At 41.3% G+C, this 18,449-nt stretch overlaps 1 long non-coding RNA gene across 1 annotated transcript in view; it reads right to left on the bottom strand.

Moving 5' to 3' along the window:
• Positions 1-16,903, bottom strand: part of LOC132382828 (uncharacterized) — a 36,762-nt gene extending 19,859 nt beyond the window's left edge. Inside the window, exon 1 of the long non-coding RNA XR_009508466.1 lies at positions 16,795-16,903. This is a non-coding gene — a long non-coding RNA (uncharacterized LOC132382828). The remainder of the gene's footprint in view (positions 1-16,794) is intronic.
• Positions 16,904-18,449: the final 1,546 nt, after the last annotated feature.

Below are 18,449 nucleotides of genomic sequence, written 5' to 3'. Positions count from 1 at the left end.
AGGGTCTTGCTGATATGTAGGGTCATGTTGGTATATAGGGTCTTGCTGATATATAGGGTCATGTAGGTATATAGGATCTTGCTGATATGTAGGGTCATGTTGGTATATAGGGTCTTGCTGATATATAGGGTCATGTTGGTATATAGGGTCTTGCTGATATATAGGGTCATGTAGGTATATAGGATCTTGCTGATATGTAGGGTCATGTTGGTATATAGGGTCTTGCTGATGTACAGGGTCTTGCTATTATCATCAAGGGTGAGGTGTTGGAACTCCTGAAGAACATAAAGAGCCTGGAGCTCTTAGGTATTAGAGAGAGTCAGGAGAATAGATTAGTGGGGCTTGGCAAAGATCTTTATGTCCTCATTGGCCACAGGTGAGGTCCCAGAGTCTGGAGAATAGTCATTGCTGTTCCTCCTTCAACAACCCAATTTCTCACTTCTACATGATGCATAATCAGAGATATCAGAAACAAATCCTTTGTCTTTCTGGCAATAGGTAGTGAGGAGGGAAGAGAGATACAGGGACAGAGTTTAAGAGCTTGAGGCCCGGGTCACTAATCTGAAGGTGCAAACACAAGGGCCAGCACTGATATGATGAATGGAAAGGCTAATGGTAGGTGTGTAAAACAAAGACAGGTGTGTAAAAAGGGCCCAAAGAATCATTGGGAACCTGAGTCACCCCAACCACAATCTATTCCAGCTGCTACCATCCAGGAAATGGTATCGCAGCATAAAAGCCAGGACCGACAGGCTCCGGGACAGCTTCTTCCACCAGGCCGTCAGACTGATGAACTCAGGCTGATGCAACTGTACTTCTATGTTATATTGACTATTCTGTTGTACATACTATTTATTATAAATTACTATAAATTGCACATTGCACATTTAGACAGAGATGTAACATAAAGATTTTAACTCCTCATGTATATGAAGGATGTAAGAAATAAAGTCAATTCAAGTCAACTCAATATTGGCTGATTTGATTTCAGAACTGTGTCAGACAGCAGGGAGCTGATGGATGAAGAGTACCTCGAGCGATGCAGGTCTAGAAAAACTAATTTTGAACACTGAACATCTGAGACATTTGAAATTTAAAGCACAGTCCAATAATAACAAGCCCTCCTTTTGCTACTAAGAAATTATGATCAACCTTACACAGACAACATTCTCCTCTTGTATAATGAGTGAGAGCAGGGAGAAAGAGAGTGGGAAGATTGGGTAGAAATATAATGGAAAAGCCAAGTACTTGTTGCAAGTCTCTGATAACCAAGCTGAGAATAAATAATCAAACTGTCTGTGTCATTCTTTCCACTTCCTCATCCCTCGTCTTTTGCTCCCTCGTCGTCTCTTGTATCCAGTGCTCCCGATGTTCAAATTTCAAAGTTCAAAGTAAATTTATTATCAAAGAATATATATGTCACCAAATACAACCCCGAGAGCAAACACGAGGAAATCTGCAGATGCTGGAAATTCAAACAACAACACACACAAAATGCTGGTGGAACACAGCAGGCCAGGCAGCATCTATAGGGAGAAGCGCTGTCGATGTTTCGGGCCGAGACCCTTCATCAGTACAACCCTGAGATTCATTTTCTTGCAGGCATACTCAATAAATCCATAATAGAATAATAACCATAATAGAATCAATGAAAGACAGCACCAGCTTGGGCAAAAGACAACAAATTGTGCAAATACAAAAATAAATAAATAAATAAATAAATAAGCAATAAATATCAAGAAGAAGAGATGAAGAGTCCTTGAAAGTGAGTCCATAGGTTGTGGGAACATTTCAGTGATGGGGTAAGTGAAATTGAGTAAAGTTATCCCCTCTGGTTCAAGAGCCAGATGGTTGAGGGGTAATAACTGTTCCTGAACCTGGTTGTGTGAGTCCTGAGTATCCTGTGCCTTCTTCCTGATGGCAACAGATAGAAGAGAGCATGCCCTGGATGGCAGGGGTCCTGCTGATAGACACTGCTTTCCTGAGACAGCATTTTGTGGGAAGGGTTTTATCTGTGATGGAGTGGGCCATATCCACTACTTTTTGTAGGATTTCCTATTCAAGGGCATTGGTGTTTCCACACCAGGCTGTGACACAACCAGTCAATATACTCTCCATTATACATCTGTAGAAGTTTGTCAAAGTTTTAGAAGTCATGCTGAATCTTCACAAATGCCTAAAGGAGAAGAGGTGCTGCCATGCTTTCTTCATAATTGCACTCGTGCTGGGTCCAGGGCAGGTGCTCAGAAATGGTAACACTAAGGAAATTAAAGTTGCTGACCATCTCCATCTCTGATCTCCTGATAAGTTCTCACTTGTGGACCTCTGCGTTCCTCCTCCTGAAGTTAATGATCAGCTCCTTGGTCTAGTTGACATCGATTAAGATATTGTTGTTATGGTGTCAGTCTCCCTCCTATATGCTGATTCATCACTACCTTTGATTCGGCCTACAGCAGTGTGTCATCAGCAAAGTTGAATATGGCATTGGAGCTGTGCTTACCTTCACAATCATAAGTGTAAAATAAGTGGCTGTAATAAATCTAGTCAAGAAGAAAAGAAAAGCTTACAAAAGGTTCAGAGAGCTAGGTAATTTTAGAGATCTAGAAGATTATAAGGCTACTAGGAAGGAGCTTAGGAAGGAAATTAGAAGAGCCAGAAAGGGCCATGAGAAGGCCTTGGTGGGCAGGATGAAGGAAAACCCAAGGCATTCTACAAGTATGTGAAAAGCAAGAGGATAATCTGTGAAAGAATAGGACCTATCAAGTGTGACAGTGAGAAAGTGTGTATGGAACTGGAGGAAATAGCAGAGGTACTTAATGAATACTTCAGTATTCACCATGGAAAAGGATCTTGGTGATTGTAGTGATGACTTGCAGCAGATTGAAAAGCTTGAGCATTTAGATATTAAGAAAGAGGATGTGCTGGAGCTTTTGGAAAGCATCAAATTGGATAAATTGCCAGGACTGGATGAAATGTACCCCAGGCTACTGTGGGAGGCGAGGGAGGAGATTGCTGAGCCTCTGGCGATGATCTTTGCATCATCAATGGGGATAGGAGAGGTTCCAGAGGATTGGAGGGTTGCAGATGTTGCTCCTTTATTCAAGTAAGGGGGTAGAGATAGCCTAGGAAATTACAGAAAAGTGAATCTTACCTCAGTGGTCAGTAAGTTGATGGACAAGATCCTGAGAGGCAGGATTTATGAACATTTGGAGAGGTACAATATGATTAGGAGTAGTCAGCATGGCTTTGTCAAGGGCAGGTTGTGCCTTGTGAGCCTGATTGAATTTTTTAAGGATGTGACTAAACACATTGATGAAGGAAGAGCAGTAGATGTAGTGTATATGGATTTCAGCAAGGCATTTGATAAGGTACCCCATGCAAGGCTTATTGAGAAAGTAAGGAGGCATGGGATCCAAGGGGACATTGCTTTGTGGATCCAGAACTGGCTTGCCCACAGAAGGCAAAGAGTGGTTGTAGACAGGTCATATTCCGGATTGAGGTCAGTGACCAGTGGTGTGCCTCAGGGATCTGTTCTAGGACCCTCACTCTTCATGATTTTTTATAAATGTCCTGAATGAGGAAGTAGAGGGATGGTTTAGTAAGTTTGCTGATGACACAAAGGTTAAAGGTGTTGTGGGTAGAGTGGAGGGCTGTCAGAGGTTACAGCAGGACACTGATAGGATGCAAAACTGGGCTAAGAAGTGACAGATGGAGTTCAACCCAGATAAGTGTGAAGTGGTTCATTTTGGTAGGTCAAATATGATGGCAAAATATAATATTAATGGTAAGACTCTTGGCAGTGTGGAGGATCAGAGGGATCTTGAGGTCTGAGTCCATAGGATGCTCAAAGCAGCTGTGCAGGTTGACTCTGTGGTTAAGAAGGCGTATGGTGTATTGGCCTTAATCAATCGTGGAATTGAATTTAGGAGCCAAGAGGTAATGTTGCAGCTATATAGGACCTTGGTCAGACCCCATTTGGAGTACTGTGCTCAGTTCTTGTCACCTCACTACAGGTAGGATATGGAAGCCATAGAAATGGTGCAGAGGAGATTTACAAGGATGTTGCCTGGATTGGGGAGCATACCTTATGAGAATAGGTTGAAGCGACAGAGGATGAGAGGTGACCTGATAGAGGTGTATAAGATGATGAGAGGCATTGATCGTGTGGATAGTCAGAGGCTTTTTCCCAGGGCTGAAATGGTTGCCATAGGAGGACACAGGTTTAAGGTGCAGGGGAGTAAGTATGGAGGAGATGTCAGGGGTAAATTTTTTAATGCAGAGAGTGGTGAGTGCGTGGAATGAGCTGCCAGAGACAGTGGTGGAGGCGGGTAGGGTAGGGTCTTTTAAGACACTTTTAGACAGGTACATGGAGCTTAGAAAAATCGAGGGCTGTGGGTAAGCCTAGTAATTTCTAAGGTAGGGACATGTTTGGCACAACTTTGTGTGCCAAAGGGCCTGTATTATGCTGTAGGTTTTCTATGTTTCTATGAGTAGAGCTAGGGGCTAAGCACATAGCCCTGTGCTGATGGAGACTGTGAAGGAGAAGTTGTTTCCAATCCAAGCTGATAAAAATTAGGATAGCTTTGTCAAACACCTCTATTCCATACACAAAAAGTGGAAATTCCCAGTGGACAACCGCTTTAATTCCTATTCCCATCACGAACAAGGGAAAATCTGTAGATACTGGAAATCTGAGAAACACACACAAAATGCTGGAGGAACTCAGCAGGCCAGGCAGTGTCTAGGAAATGTGTACAGTCAACTGTATTCTTTTCCCAGATGCTGCCTGGCTGGCAGAGTTCCTCCAGCATTTTGTGTGTGTTGCTCTAATTCCTATTCCCATTTCCCATTCCCATTCCAACATATTCCCATTCCCATATCAGACCACAGTCTCCTCTTCTGCCATGATGAGGCCACTCTCAGGCTGGAGGAGCAATATCTCATATACCGTCTGGGTAGCCTCCAACCTGATGGCATGAACATTGGTTTCTCCTTCTGGTAATTTTCCCCTCCCCCTTCCCTCTTCTTCCATCCCACACTCTGGTCTCTTACCTCCTCACCTGCCAATTGATATGTTTCAACTCCAAAACATAGATCTCATTGAAAGAAAACATGAAGAGTTTGAAAAGTAGTCTTAGTTTCATTTTGTAATTTAGTGAGCTGTGTACATATGATGTGATGGCATGATATCATATGCCTCTTCTGCACTTCTACATGTAACCCATAATAAATGACAAAGGCAGACAAAATTGAGAAGGGTGAATACAGGACTAAAGGTGTTATATTTGAATGCACACAGTATATGGAATAAGGTAGATGAACTTGCAGCACAGTTACAGATTGGCAGGTATGATGTAGGTATCACTGAATCATGGCTGAAAGGAGATAATAGTTGGGAGCTTAATGTCCAAGGATACACATTGTACCAAAAGGACAGGCAGGAAGGCAGAGGGGGTGATGTAGCTCTTGGTAAAAGATTAAATTAAATCATTAGAAAGGAAAGTGTTAAATCATTGCAAATAATGAACTGCAAGGGTAAAAAGACCCTGAGGGGAGTTGTATACAGACCCCCAGACAGTAGTAAGGATGTGGTCTACGTGTTGCAAAGGGAGATGGACAATGCATGCCAAAAGGGCAATGTTACAATAGTCATGGGGGTTTCAATATGCAGGTACATTGGGAAAATCAGGTTGTTGTGGGATTCCAAGAAGGGGGATTTTTTAGAATGCCTACGAGATGGCTTTTTGGAGCAGCTCGTGGTTGAGCCCACTAGGAGATCAGCTATTCTGGATTAGGTGTTGTGCAATGAACCAGATTTGATTAAAGAGCTCAAGATAAAGGAACCCTTATGGGCCAGTGATCATAATATGATCAAATTCACCCTGAATTTTGAGAAGGAGAAGAAGAATCAGTATTACAGTGGAACAAAGGGAATTACAGTGGCATGAGAGAGGAGATCTGACATATAACCATGTAACAACTACAGCACAGACACAAGCCATCTCGGCCCTTCTAGTCCGTGCCGATGCTTACACTCACGTAGTCCCGCTGGCCTGTACTCAGCCCATAACCCTCCATTCCTTTCCTGTCCATATACCTATCCAATTTTACTTTAAATGACAAAACCTAACCTGCCTCTACCACTTCTACTGGAAGCTCGTTCCACACAGCTACCACTCTCTGAGTAAAGAAATTCCACCTCGTGTTACCCTTAAACTTCTGCCCCCTAACTCTCAAATCATGTCCTCTTGTTTGAATCTCCCCTACTCTCAATGGAAAAAGCCTATCCACATCAACTTGATCTATCCCCCTCATTATTTTAAATACCTCTATCAAGTCCCCCCTCAACCTTCTACACTCCAAAGAATAAAGACCTAACTTATTCAACCTTTCCCTGTAACTTAGGTGCTGAAACCCGGGTAACATTCTAGTAAATCTTCTCTGTACTCTCTCTATTTTGTTGATATCTTTCCTATAATTTGGTGATCAGAACTGCATACAATACTCTAAATTTGGCCTTACCAATGCCTTGTACAATTTTAACATTACATCCCAACTCCTATACTCAATACTCTGATTTATAAAGGCTACCAAAAGTTTTCTTCACCATCCTATCCACATGGAATTCCACCTTCAGGGAATTATACACCATTATTCCTAGATCACTCTGTTCTACTGCATTCCTCAATGCCCTACCATTTACCATGTATGTCCTATTTGGATTATTCCTGCCAAAATGTAGCACCTCCCACTTATCAGCATTAAACTCCATCTGCCATCTTTCAGCCCACTCTTCTAACTGGCCTAAATCTCTCTGCAAGCTTTGAAAACCTACTTCATTATCCACAACGCCACCTACCTTAGTATCATCTGCATACTTACTAATCCAATTTACCACCCCAGATGGCCAGAATTAAAACACTGGCAGGGATGATGGCAGAGCAGCAATGGCTGGAATTTCTGGAAGCAATTCGGAAGGCACAGGATATATACCTCCCAAAGAGGAAGTAGTATTCTAAAGGCAAGATGATGCAACCATGGCTAACAAAGGAAGTCAAAGCCGACATAAAAGCCAAAGAGAGGGTATATAATAAAGGGTTAAATAATGGGAAGTTACAGGATTGGGAAACTTTTAAAAAACAATAGAAGACAACTAAAAAAGTCATTAAGAAGGTAAAGATAAAATATGTAAGTAAGATATCCAGTAATATCAAAGAGGATACCAAAAGTTTCTTCAGATATATAAAATGAGGCAAGAATGGTTATCGGACCACTGGAAATGATGCTGGAGAAGTATTAATGAGAGACAAGGAAATGGTGGATGAACTGAGTAAGTATTTTACATCAGTCTTCACTGTGGAAGACACAGGCAGTATGGTGGAAGTTCCAGGTGTCAGGGGTCATGAAGTGTGTGAAGTTACCATAACTAGAGAGAAAAGTCTGAATGTAGATAAGTCACCAGGAACTAGTGGTCTACACCCCAGGAAACAGAAAAGTCTGAAGGTAGATAAGTCACCAGGAACAGGTGGTCTACACCCCAGGAAACAGAAAAGTCTGAAGGTAGGTAAGTCATTGGGACCAGATGGTCTACACCCCAGGGTTCTGAAAGAAGTGGCTGAAGAGGTCATGGAGGCATTAATAATGATCTTTCAAAATTTACTAGATTCTGGAATGGTTCTGGAAGACTGCAAATGTCACTCCACTCTTCAAGAAAAGAGTGAGGCAGAAGAAAGGAAACTGTAGGCCAGTTAGTCTGACCTCAGTGGTTGGGAAGATGTTGGAGTTGATCGTTAAGGATGTGGTTTTGGGGCACTTGGGGGCACATGATAAAATAGGCTGCAGTCAGCATGGTTTCCTCAAGGGAAAATCTTGACTGACAAACTGTTGGAATTCTTTGAAAAAATAAGTAGGGAAAATAAAGGAGAATCAGTTGATATTGTGTACTTGGCTTTTCAGATGGTCTTTGACAAGATGCCACACCTGAGGCTGTTTAACAAGCTACAGGCCCATGCTATTATAGGAAAGATTCTAGTGCGGATAAAGCAGTGGCTGATTGGCAGAAGGCAAAGAGAGGGAATAAAGGGAGCCTTTTCGTTTGGCTGCCAGTGACTAGTGGTGTTCCACAGGGATCTGTGCTGGGGCCGATTCTTTTTACATTGTACGTCAATGATTTGGATGATGGAATTGATGACCTTGTTGCAAAGTTTGCAGAAAATACGAAGATGGTAGTTTTGAGGAAATAGAGGGGCTACAGAAGGATTTCACCAGATTAGGAGAATGGGCAAAGAATACAGTGGAATACAGTGTTGGGAAGTGCATGGTCATGTACTTTGGTAGAAGAAATGAAATGGTTGGTTTTCTGGTGACGTCATCGTTGAGCATGGCAGCTTAAGTCACTAGCTCCTCCAGAAAACACGTATTAAGCCCCATTAACCCGTCAAATATAATATTTTTCGAAAAATATTTGAACTGAAAAGAGGGGCAAGAATGGGGAAAAGGAACGGAAATAAAAAAGCGACTCTGCGGAGCCTGTGTCCGTGAGGAGTGCAGCGAGCAAGGCGGCCGCCGGGCCTCATTCAGACGAAGCAGCAAATATGTTCGAAATCCTGAAAGAGATAATGGAGGTCCAGAAAGAAATAAAGCAGCAGCGCCGTGATATTAAGGCAGAGCTTGCCAGCGTTAATCAAAAAATAGTGGTGGCAGGGACTCGCATTGAGAAGGTGGAAGATCGCGTTCAAAACTTGGAACGGATACTGAGCAAGACAATAAAAATCATACATCACCAAGAAGGTAAACTGCTTGATTTGGAGGGACGATCACGGCGGAAAAATATCAGAAACTACAACGTTCCCGAAGGAGCGGAGGGCCCGTCTATGACAGAATTTGTCGGAAAGTTACTGCAGGACACGCTGGAGTTTCCCTCGGCTGTGAAGCTGGATATCGAGAGGACGCACTGCGCGTTAGTCCCAAAACCTACCCAGGATAGAAAGCCACGCTCAATTATAATAAAATTCCTTCGGTACAGCACCAAGGCAGAGATTCTACGAAAGGCCTGGGGTAAGAAGAGGGTGTTTTACGACGATAAATTAATATATTTCGACCAAGATTACCCCCCCGCGGTCCTCCAGAAATGCAAAGAATACTCCTAAGTAAAGCGAGTACTAAAGCAAAATAAGATTAGATTTCAAACTCCATACCCTGCTAAACTTCGAATATTTTATGACAATGGGACGCAGTTGTACCAGACAGTGGAAGAGGCAACTACAGACATGAAGGCCAGAGGGTTGCCCGTCAACATGACCGGAATGAAAGAAAGCCTGGCTGAGGAATTGTCCAGCTCGGCTTGGAAAATAGTGCGAGAAACAAGAAGGCAGGAGACGGGAGGAGACCGAGAGAAATATATCAAGAAGAGACCGGGAGTTTCCCAAAGACAGTCCTTACCCCCTTCAGAAGATTTGGCTAACTTTAAAAAGCTAAACAGAAGCTAAAGAGAAGCTAAACAAAAGCAAAAGTACACGGTGATATACCTATCTGGAGAAATACTTATTATAATATGGATTTTATATTACTTAGTTGTTATTTGTTATTAGCTCACTTACTCCTTTTTCCCCACCAAAATGAGAAAAAAAATATGTGTGTGTGTGTGTGTGTGTGTGTGTGTGTATGTATGTGTATATATATATATATATATATATATATATATATATATAAGGAGTACACAGGGAAATCTTTTCTGTGTAATGGATTAGTTCACTGACTTTTATGAATACCGCAATGGGGGCCCTCAACTCACAAGTAGGAGGGGTTATCCCCCACAGCTAGACATTTTCTCTAGCTCAACGCAGGGTCATTTACTAGAGACCAAAGCCTTGGAATCACACGTTCATTGCCATTTTTGTTATTATTTGAGTTTCTTAGTTCTTACTTGTTCAGGGAGTAGATCGATTAAGTTTTATTCTAATTTCAATGATACATTGATAGATAAATACAGATGGCTAAGGGCAAGGTAAAATTCATTTCTTTTAATGTCAATGGGCTATTAAATCCAATCAAACGTAAGAGAATTTTATCCAAAATGAAAAAAGAACATGCCTATGTAGTATATTTACAGGAAACTCATTTAAATGATAATGAGCATAAAAAACTAAAGAGAATGTGCTTCACTAATCTGTTCTTCTCCTCATATAAATCAGGACATAGGAGAGGTGTTGCTATTCTTATCTCAAGTAAGCTAAATTTTGAAAAAAATATTCAAAATGGGAGATAAAGAAGACAGATATATTCTGGTAAGGGGGAATATAGTTACTCAGTTACTCAGAATTCATTTACTCTATTGAATATATACGCACCCCCGGGAAGTGATATTGGTTTCTTTCAGAAAATTACTGATATTATGGTAACAGAAACAGAAGGTCTCCTGATATGTGGGGGAGATTTAAACTTACAATTACAACCAAACTTAGACTCTTCCAATAGAAAAACCTATGTAACAAAATCTTTACATAAGAAAGTTAATACACTTTTTGAGGATGTTGGTTTAATTGATATATGGTAGGACCTTTTCCCTGACAGAAGGGATTACACTCATTATTCTGCTCCCTTTTCTGTACATACAAGAATAGACTATTTCATAACATTTGGAAAAGAGAAAGACAAAATAAACACCTGTGGAATTGGGACAATAGATGTAAGTGACCATGCACATATATATTTATCTGCTGATTTTGACCTACAACCAAAGAATACTATTTGGAAACTAAATTCAAATCTACTCAATGATCCATACTTTAAGGAACAAATTAAAAAAGAAATTGGTCTCCACTTAGAATTTAATGATAATGTAGAGGTTTCACCTCCCATTTTATGGGATACTCTGAAGGCGGTCTTAAGAGGGAAAATTATAGCGATATCTTCATATAAGAAAAAAATAAGGAATAAAACATTAGAGGAATTACAAAATAGGCTGAAGGAACTAGAGAAAAAACACAAATTGAATTTGGCACAGGATACATTAGGGGAGATTAAAAGAATTGGAAATGAAATAAGTAATTTGGCTACGCAAGAAATCAGGAAAAACAATGTTTCTGAAACAGAGACATTATGAAAGTGATCAAAATCTATGAAAATACTGGCATGGAAAACTGAAAAAAAAGATAGCAGAAAATACAATTCATAGAATTAGGGACGCAAGAACGAAAATGATAAAAAATAAGCTAAGTGAAATTCAAGAAGCTTTTGAAGTGTTTTACAAAACGCTATATTCCAAAGTTCCAGGGGGAAGCATAACCCAAATTGACAGCTTCTTGAATTCTCTAGAGTTACCCACTTTAAGCGAAGAACAAAACAGAAGGATGACTGCTGACATAACTGAAGTTGAATTAAAAGCTGCAATTAGTAGGCTTAAATTAAGCAAGTCACCAGGATCAGATGGGTATATGGCAGAGTGGTACAAAGAATTTTAAAATGAGTTAATTCCTGTTTTACTCCCCACACTGAACTGGGCTCTAAAAAAGGCACAAATGCCACCCAGTTGGAAGGAAGTGATATTCTCAGCTATACCGAAAGAAGGCAAGGATAAAATGGAATGCGGGTCATTTAGACCATTATCCGTTCTTAATGTAGATTATAGGTTATTTACCTCCGCCATGGCCAAACAACTAGAGAAGTTTCTACCCATACTGCTACATAATGATCAGACAGGTTTTATACAACAACACCAGACACAAGACAATATACGAAGGACACTTCACATTATGGATCATATACAAAAAAATAAAATTGAAGTAATAGTGATAAGTGTGGACACTGAAAAAACATTTGATTCAGTTAATTGGAATTTTCTTTACAGAGTTTTACATAGATTTGGTTTCCAAGACATGATTATTAAAACTATACAGACATTATATGACAATCTTACTGCTAGGATTAAAATCAATGGATGTTTATCAAATAGTCTTAGCCTCGAAAGGGGCACAAGACAGGGTTATGCATGGTCATTGCTACTCTTTGCATTAAATCTGGAATCATTAGCTCAATATATCAGACAAAATGAATATATCAGGGGAATTATTATTAAAGGGACAGAGCATAAATTGGCTTGTTATGCGGATGACATTTTGATCTATCTAGGGCAACCAACATACTCTTTATCTAAATTGATGCAATCCTTTGAACAATATGGTGAATTATCAGGATACAAGATCAATATAGATAAAACCCAATTACTTTCATATTACTAAAGCCCACCAAGAGAAATAGAAAGTAGATACCCCTGGGCATGGTACACAGAGTCTTTCAAATATTTGGGCACCATTATGACAAAAGATTTGGCAAAATTATCAGAATGTAATTATCAGCCTTTATATAAAAAAAATTAAGGAAGATGTGGCAAGATGGAATCTGATTCTTTTTTCAGTCTCAGTTCAAGGACTGAGTCTATTAAAATGAATATACTGCCCAGACTGTTATATCTCTTTCAGACCCTACCAATAGAGATTAATCAAAATCAATTCAATGAATGGAACAAGATGTTATCAAGGTATATTTGGCAGGGTAAAAGGCCTAGAGTTTGTCTCAAAACTTTGCAATTAGCAAAGGAAAAGGGGGGATGGGGCCTACCTTCTCTTAGAGATTATTATTTTGCAGCACAGTTGAGAGCTGTGATATGTTGGTGCAACCCATCATATGATGCTCAATGGAAAAACATTGAGGAGTGGGTACTTCCCATCCCCATACAAGCAATTTTGGCTGATATCAACCTGCAAAGGTACATAAATACTATTGATAACCCATGAGTGAAATTGACTCTTAAAATATGGAAAATCACTATAAAAGAATATAATCTATAGGGAGATATTGCAATTCTTAAATGGTGTGCATATGACTCAGATTTTACACCAAATAAATTGGATGCTAGATTTAAGGATTAGGCAGCTAAAGGAATAACAGTTCTTTGCAACATAATGAAAGAAGGAACACTGTTCAGTTTTGAAATGCTTAAAGAGAAACACATTAGAAAAACAAGATTTTTATCAGTATTTACAGATGCAACAATATGTTAATAAGATGCTTAAAAATGTAACCAAGGCAAATACATGCTTGATAGAACTCTTTAGAAAAGCATATAATTCAGATAATGCTAGTAGAATCATTTCAAGCATGTATAAGGGGTTGTCAAATCTTAAAACACATTCGACTTCATACATTAAAACAAAATGGGAGAAGGAAGGAAAGATAATTATATCTGAGGAAGAATGGACAACAATATGGAGATATCAATGGAAGTGTACGAATTCACAGAAATGGAGGGAGTTTGGATGGAAAAACTTGATAAGATATTTTATTACACCCTCTCAGAGATCCCATTATGATAGTAACCCCGTTTACTGGAGAAATTGTGGAAATCAAAATGCAAATCATTATCATATTTTTTGGGACTGCCCTGTTATCAAAAACTATTGGAGGGGGATACACAATGCCCTACAAGACATCTTTAAATATGAAATACCCTTGGAGAGTAAGACCATATATTTTGGATATATACCTCAAGAATGGTTGAAAAGAGATAAATATTTAATGAAGATACTGTTGGTGGCTGGTAAAAAGACTCTTACTAGTAAATGGTTATCACAGGAGAGCCCAACTTTAAATACATGGATGGAAATTATAATGGACATTTACAAAATGGAGAAGATAACAGCATCCATTAATCATAAGCTGGAACAATTTGATTCGTACTGGGAAAAATGGTTTAACTACATAATGCCTCAAAGGCCTGATTTTATTCTCGCAAATCAATGAATCTGTTGTAAAAAAAAAGATCACTCCCTACTTGTACATAGTTCTTTCCTTTTGCTTGTTTTTTCTTTCCACTTTTTTCTATAAGTGTATACCTCAGATAAATACTTTGTGGAGATTTGTGATAGAGGTGTTGAATGCCGTCATCCACTCATCTCCTTTCAGATGCAAGCCAGGTGATAGGCATTCCGGAGATCCAAGTTGGTAAAAACTGTGGCTCCTTGGAGTAGCTCAAGTGCCAATGACATCAATGGGAGTGGGTAACGGTTCTCGACAGTGGCTTATGGTCGCTGCAGGGTTAGTGCCTCCATCTTTCTTCCCCACAAAGGAAAAACCTGCTCCTATAGGGGAAGTAGATAGTCAGATGACACCAAAAGTGAAGGCTTCTTTAATGTGCTCCTCCATTGCTACCATCTCAGGAACAGAGAGAGAGAACATTCGACCCCAAGGAGGACAGGCACCAGGGAGCAGGTCAATGGAGCAGGTGATGAGGAAGAAGAGTTGTGAACACCTCTTGCAGATCATGGGACAGTTCTGGAGGATCAGAAGACTCTGGAGATGAAGAAAGTGTAGAGACGAGGCAGGTAGCATGGCACGTAGGGCCCCACTCAATTACAGTTCCAGTAAACCAGCCAATGTGCGGGAACCCTACGATGAAAGGGAATTTGGGGGAGTGGATGAGATGAAACCAGATTTTTTCATGATGATTGAATGGACAGGTGTAAGGGGACAGTGTGGTGACGAACAATGCCATCACCCAGAGGTCTGCCATCTAGGGCAGTCCCGTCTAGGGACTCCAGACCGGTAAGAGGGATGAGAAGATTCTTTGCAAGTGAAATGTCCATGAAGCTACCTGCTGCAGCGGAGTCCACCAGGGCCTGGAGAGTGTGCTGTTGGCTCTCCCAGGATATGGAGATAGGAAGCAGGATGCCAGTGACTGAGGACTAGGGAGTGAAGGGGGATCCCATCACAGACATTCATCCTCTGGACATGCTTGTGTTCTTCACAATAGCTCATGATGAGTTGAGTTAAAGAAATCATCTCTCCTGCAGAGGCAACACTTTGTCCTCATCCTATGGCTTCGCTCAGCCTGAGGGGGTAGTATTCCTCCTAACCGCATTGGCATTCCCAAGGCAGTGGAAACTTGGGGGTCTTCTGGTGGAGGTCTCTGGTCTCGGGGGTATTAGGAGCAGAACACCGTTCCCTCCATCGCTCATGAAGGTCGAATGGAAAGGTCTATAGGATGCCTGAAAGCTAACTCATCTTCCTGGCATCCATGTTGAAAGCAGCGGTGAGCGCTTCTGAGTTGCATTGGCTCTCTGCAGCTAGATGCGAAAGGAGACGACACAACCAGCGATGCTGAGGTTGCCCTGACAAAGCTGGAGGAGTCACTTGGCTGCTTCACGACTGCTGACCAGGTGATTCAAAGCCCTCCACGTCTCATCCACGGAGGCTCAGAAACTGAAGTAGAGAGGTCCCTGTTGTCAATGGGTGGTAGCCCAAGCTGGTGCTTTCCCAGTAAGCAAGGTGACCACATAGACTATCTTACGTGGAGAAGATGAGATAGCCTATCTTACCTTGTCTGTTGGGGAAGTAGCTGGTTGGAAGTTAATGTGAGGGGGGCATTTAGTGAGGAGATCTTAACACTCCGCTTCCCATTTTACCCCTGGGAAGCCGGCAGGCATGGCTCGGATCCAGAAACCTGTGGATTGGGATGAGCCGAAGGCCCTTGAGGAGCTGGCAATCCAGGTGACGGATTGGACTACTGGAGAGTCTCCTAAGAGTGTAGAGCTTGGGTGAGCAGCTGTTCATACCTAGTCACCTCAGCTTGCTCATGTCTCCCCGTGGTAGTTTCTTGACTAGGGATAGTAGGAAGGAGATAGTCAAAATCTGAAGGGCCAGGATGAGGTGGGCTTGTCACCACTGGGTCCACTGTCTCACTGTAAGGAAAATTGCTCAATCAAGAATCAAACTCAGGTCACTGGGTTGAACCAGCACCTTACCATTAAGGACCGTGAGTGAATCCAAATATGCAGAAACCACATGCAGACAGGAGCTGATGTGCAGACTCAAAAGCAAGCTTTACTTTATCTTAGCCAAGATGGGCAAAAAACAGGCAACCAGTCCAACTCAAAAATGTAGTAATCTAAACATAATTTCAGTATTGAAGCGCAAATAAGGTATGGAAATAATAAGCAGTAAGCAGACATCAAAAAGTACAAAGACATGCATACATACATACCAGAGGCTCCTGCTACTTACAAGATCATATTTTAAAACTGAGCAAAGTAAGGTACAGGAAGCAGGGTTTAAATACACAGATGTTAATTGGGAATATGTGCACCCATCACTTCTGAAAATAAACTTTTGGGAACTGTGTCTGCCCCCTGCTGGCCAACCCCGGTATAGACCCGAGTCAGAACACCCTGTGGTGAATATTCTGCCATTTTGTTTTGCTGACACTGAGTGAGAAGAAGGATACAGAAATTACAAAGGACAGATGGAGCGTCACGATTGGACAGATATTGAGACAGAAGTCTCATCATGATAGAAATGGAAGCAGCTCAGTGGAATGCTGGATGTAAAGTCAAAGGACAAGAAACAAAGGCAGTAAGTTGCTCCCTGGGATGTCTTCCTTTGATGAATATGTACAGGTATTGAATGTTTAGAGATCGTTTACAGGACCAGTACGTGGATGTGATGAATGTCATTGAGGAAAGGTTGGCCGGGGAGATTTGTCTCTGCCTGAGTTCAGAAGAATGAGAGATAACTAGTTTTTACTTTAAAACTAGGCATTGAAGTAATGTGTTTTTGCAAGGTTCTTTGGACTATAAAGGTTCTTTGCATCAGTCCTGGCATTCTCAGGTTGTAGTTTGTCGGAACTTGTTGCCATAAATTACGAGGGGTGATTAATAAGTTCGTGGCCTAAGATAGAAAGAGTCAATTTTAGAAAACCTAGCACATTTATTTTTCACCAGAGTCCCCTCCTACACTTACACACTTAGTCCAGCGGTCGTGGAGCATACGGATCCCTTCTTTGTAGAAGTTGGTGTCTTGGGCCTCCAGAAGTGGTCCACACCAGGGGTGATTGATGAGTTCATGGCCTAAGGTAGAAGGAGATGAGTTATTAACTTCAGACTTTCTGCATAATCTCTCAAAGAGTTGACATGCATGTGCATGTAACAAGAGCTGTATAACTCATCTCCTTCTACCTTAGGCCACAAACTTATCAATCACCCCTGCTGTGGACCACTTCTGGAGGTCCAAGGATGCCAACTTCTACAAAGAAGGGATCCGTATGCTCCACGACCGCTGGACTAAGTGTGTAAATGTAGGAGGGGACTATGGTGAAAAGTAAATGTGCTAGGTTTTCTAAAGCTGACTCCTTCTATCTTAGGCCACCGGCTTATCAATCACCCCTCGTATATGCCTGATTGCAATTACTTCGCTTTCAGTTTACACCACTATCTGTTGAGCACTATGGGACGTCCTACAGATCAAAACAACGCTTTGGAAATGCATGCCTGTTTCCCATGCCCAATGCACTTCATCAAAGAGTGTAACAGTGATTATGTCAGAGTTATTGGATTAGGGTGTAGAATTGTTCTTTTTGTAATTTAACTTTCTTACACTTGTTTATTTTTTTATATAACCCTCAATGTACATGAGATTGTTCAAAAAGTTATCCAATATTTGCAGGTGCCTCTGTATTTTTCTGGAAAGTTCTTGGTTTCAGTGATGGGTGTCATATCACTTGAGTCTGCCTGTGTTATTGGCTGACTATTATCAATGAATGAATGTTGTTATCTGTCGAACAGTGGTCCCCAACCACCGGGCCATGGACTGATGCTACCGGGCCTCAAGGAAATGATATGAAACGATATGAGTCAGCTGCACCTTTCCTCATTCCCTGTCACGCCCACTGGTGAACTTGAACGTACGCGAGGTCATTACGCACGCGGGGTCATTACCCACGAGTCATCCATGTCAGTGCGGAAAGAAGATCAACTCTTTGAGCTTGCAAATGGCAGTGGGCTGAAAAGTATGTTTGACATAACATCTCTGCCAGCATTCCAGATCAAAGTCAAGACTGAATATCCTGAGATAGCCACGAAAGCACTGAAAATGTTGCTTCCATTTCCAACATCATATCTCTGCAAAGCAGGCTTTTCTGCAATGAAAACTAAATTGCGGAATAGACTGGACATAAGGAACCCCCTTCGAGTATCGCTGTCTCCCATCACCCCTCGATGGGACCATCTTGTTGCAGGGAAACAAGCCCAGGCTCCCACTGATTCAGCGATACTGGTGTGTTGCAATGATTTTATGTTCATATGAGGAAAATATGCGGGGTGTGTTTAATATTCAATTCATTAGATAACCCTTTTAGAAATGAAATTGCCACTTATAAGTGACTTAGTTGACTTATCACCTATATTGCGGCCGATTAACAACCCCCCCCCCCACCACCCCCCACCGTCGGCCGGTCCGCAAGAATATTGTCAATATTAATCCCGTTCGCGGTGCAGAAAAGGTTGGGGACCCCTGCTGTAGAAGACCATGACTACTCTTTAATCTACTGCTCTTTTTTTCATCTATCACCACGTTTCTTCCTCTCCTTTGTTCTTAGGTTCCATCATAATGCAGCTTCC

Source organism: Hypanus sabinus, chromosome 29 (assembly GCF_030144855.1).
Source record: "Hypanus sabinus isolate sHypSab1 chromosome 29, sHypSab1.hap1, whole genome shotgun sequence".
In the NCBI taxonomy this organism is placed as follows: domain Eukaryota; kingdom Metazoa; phylum Chordata; class Chondrichthyes; order Myliobatiformes; family Dasyatidae; genus Hypanus; species Hypanus sabinus.
Note: the sequence above shows the minus strand (reverse complement) of the source record. Positions and strands in the feature narration are given on the sequence as shown.